Genomic DNA, 3,682 nt, shown 5'->3' with positions numbered 1-3,682 from the left:
TCCTGTTTACCTTGGAAGACTCCTTGTAGATCTTTGTTGCTTTTGTAATGGCTTGTTGTTTTTGTAATGATTGTGTTATTGTGGAAATCGTTATTGTTGTCAATGTCTTTGTTATTGTTTTAGTTGTTGTTGTTGCAACATTTAATATTTCCTAAATTCACTTATCATTCGACGCCTCGGCAATTTTCTTTGCGAAGAATTTCATTTCGTTTTGGCGAATGCATTTCGAATTCGATTTCACAATTTTCAATGTACACATTACAAGAACAACGCGAACGAGCAAAGCATGCCAAAAAAAAATGCGGCAAACGCAGCGTTAGAAATAGCTGCAGCTAAAGGACAGCGCAAATATAAATAGGAATGCCGTCGAACATGCTGATACATACATACACACTTTAAGACACACACACACCCTAACGAATAAACAGTAAAGTAAACTTGCAACAAATCGAATGGAATCACTTTTTGGCGTGCTTGCTGATGCTGTTAGGGAGCAATGATGTATGTTGGAGAGAGGTGAGCGTCGGACTGTATACTATTTCGCATGTGCCATCTGACAATTGGCGGATTTTTTTCGTATTTACAATTATCCGTTTATATGTGTGTATTTGCTGGTGTTTATCTCGCTCCACACAGGCTTGCAGGCAGCGGTTGCGTCCCTTGGGTCCCCAATGCTTGCCAACAGTCAACAACTGTTCTTTCCGTTGTGATATTTCACATTTGCAACACGATTAGAAAACGGGCGCTCGTGCGGCACGGAAAGTGGCTTCAATAGTGTTAGTTCGAAACACTCACATACTCTCTCAAACAAATATGTGTGTATGTCTGGCGCATTTGTTAGGCGTCAATGCTGGTGTTGTTGTTGTTTTTGCTCTATACGTTTTTTTGCGGCTTGTAGGGCAATAATCGTTGGAAAGTACTAAAATCGTTGGTGATTGCTAGGCATGTGCAATAATAACTTGAATAAGTTAAAAATAAAATGGTGGCTGTAAATTGAAATGGAGTTTCCGTGAAATGGAAAAGTAATTATGTATTTCCGCCTTTCTTAAAAATCATAAGTATAACGAAAAGGTATATGACAAAAACTTTGGCAGCTCATTGGCCGATTTCATCAATTAGTAGTATATCTAAGAAAAATGTTAACTGTATTTGGTCTCGGTATCTGATATACAATACTGTATATATTACATAGTTCAAAAAACATTATATTAGATGCATTCGGGCCGATGCAAGTCTTATTTTATCTAACCTTTGTACCACACATGTTGCTGTCAGAATAAGTTGTTTATTTACATCAAAATATCCCAGAGATTAGCCGATTTTTTCGGAAAAAACTAAGCCTTAGCAGCTGAGATCTTTGTAATTTGTACTACTATGGGCAAAAAATGATAAGGCTTTGCTCATAATTTTAAAATTCTTAATTTATTCTTTAAAATTTATGTTTTATTCCTTGACTCAAATACATTTGTACCAACGTTTTTTCCAATCCCCGAAACAGTTGTTGAAGTCAATCTCCGAGAGAACCTTTAATATGCGTAGCGATTCACGTTTAATGTCTTCAATTGACTCATAACGGTTTTGCCGGAACTGTCCTTTGGGTTTGTCACACACGGAGCCAAATCAGGCAAAGATGGTGGTTGCGGCATGACATTGGTTGAAATTTTGGGGAAAAACTAACGAGCAATCAATGAAGTATTTGACGGTGCGTTATCGTAGTTTTAAAACCAAGAATTGTCGGCCCATAATTTTGGCCTCTTTTTACGAATACCTTCGCCCAAATAGCACATAACACTCAAGCAGTTAAAAGTTTGGCTGGTCGGAACGAGTTCGGAGTGCACCACACCTCGCTAATTAAAGAAAACTTTCAATATAACTTTAATTTTTGACTGCTTTGAAGTGTTTTCTTTTGCTTTCGGCTCACATTACCACTTGTCCGATTTTGATGAAACAAATTTAGAAAAATTAAGAATTACAATTTCTATTTGTTTTTATTCAAAAAAGTGTCATTTAACGCCTTTTTTATAATTCTTTTTTAGGCAATATTTATTAAAATAAATAAAAATAAAAAATTATAAAAATGTTTACTTTATTATTTTAGTAAATTAAGGCCAGAAAAAAAGGCGATAAATGACACTTTTTTGAATAAAAACAAATATAAATTGTAATTCTTAATTTGTCTAAATTTGTTTCATCAAAATCGGACAAGTGGTTCGCGAAAAAACATCAAGATGAGAAAAAAATTTAAAAGGTTAAAAAACTGACACATACGAACGCCAAACCCTTTGAAGGTTTTACTATACTGACCTAGTACCATCACCCTGACTTGGAATTTCTCACCCCCCTGATTGTCCTGATCAGGGTATATTAAGTTTGTCACGCAGTTTCCAACACGGAGATGAGAACATTGGAGACCCTATAAAAAGCTTAACGATCAGCTGAGCGAGCTGAGTCGATTTATCTTCGTCTCTCTGTATATACGCGAATTATTCCTTCACTTTGTTGAGATATCGATCCAAAAATTTTGAATAAAACCATTTCTTCCCAAGAAGCTTTTCGTTTGTCAAAATTGTCCATATCAGATCACTAAATCATATGGATGCTATAAAAGCTGATCATCCCAAATCAAGTCCTTGTCTGGAAAAACTTTTTGAAGTTATACTTCTTATACGACGCCGGAAAAGAGTTGCGATAGATTCTGGTTGCGCAACCTTCCATATAAAAGTAACGCAAAGTTGCGCAACCTCGCTCCATCCATATGAATGTAACGCAACCTTGTCTGCGAAGATGTACGAGCAGCAAGCGAAGCGGTGACAATCGGTGATCGTTTGTTCGTTTCTTTCGGCACAGCTCGGCCGACACAACAACACAACACAATGTTCCATGCTTATGCTGTTGTTGTTTTTGTAGAACAATGTTTCAATTTTTGGTTGGTGACATATTCACATGTGTGCGCATATGTATGTTTGTATGCTTGTGCATTATTGAAGTTATACTTCTTTTTCTTTCGTTTGTCTTTCATTTCTGCGAATTCTCAACTATTTTACGTATGTTTTTGGTTGAAATACTCTGCGTTGGCCTTTCAGAATCACACAGAATCATTTCTGGGTTTTTGAAACTGACCGCACGAGGACGAGGTATATGGTTTTATCTGGGAGCGTGAGATTTAAGAAAATCGCTTCGCTTACAAGGGATAAAATGACTTCTGAGTGGCGATTTTAATGAATAAATTCATAGAATCATTTCTGTGCTTTTGGAAATCTATACTACTAAATATTTTTTTCTTACTAATAGAAAATAAATTTATCACAGCAATATACATAAACATCTGCATAATATTGCTGTGATAAATTTAATTTCTATTAGTAAGCAAAAAATTAATACATATTATGTATATGTATTGCAGTGATAAATTTATTGCGAAAGCAAATGTTCTACAAAGTATGTATATTTCTATACTTAAACAAAATTATTAGAACCATCGTATGTTTCTTGCATTCATAACCACATCATACTTAAGTCAGCGCAACCTAATTGTCAATGGTGGTGTTGGTGGTAAGCGCTTGGAAGGTCAAGATGCTAACACAGGTCCCAGGTTCGAATCCCGACAGAATAAATTTTTAATTTTTTGCTTTTAACATCGTATACTATAAAAATAAATATTTTTCTTTATTTTAATTTCTAT

At 35.3% G+C, this 3,682-nt stretch overlaps 1 pseudogene; it reads left to right on the top strand.

Annotated features, from left to right (window-relative positions):
• Nucleotides 1–3,080: 3,080 nt before the first annotated feature.
• On the top strand, nt 3,081–3,211 carry LOC125776009 (small nucleolar RNA U3; annotated as a pseudogene).
• Nucleotides 3,212–3,682: the final 471 nt, after the last annotated feature.

This window comes from Bactrocera dorsalis, chromosome 1 (genome assembly GCF_023373825.1).
Source record: "Bactrocera dorsalis isolate Fly_Bdor chromosome 1, ASM2337382v1, whole genome shotgun sequence".
Taxonomy (NCBI): Eukaryota; Metazoa; Arthropoda; class Insecta; order Diptera; family Tephritidae; genus Bactrocera; species Bactrocera dorsalis.
This window is presented reverse-complemented; position numbering and strand designations above follow the sequence as displayed.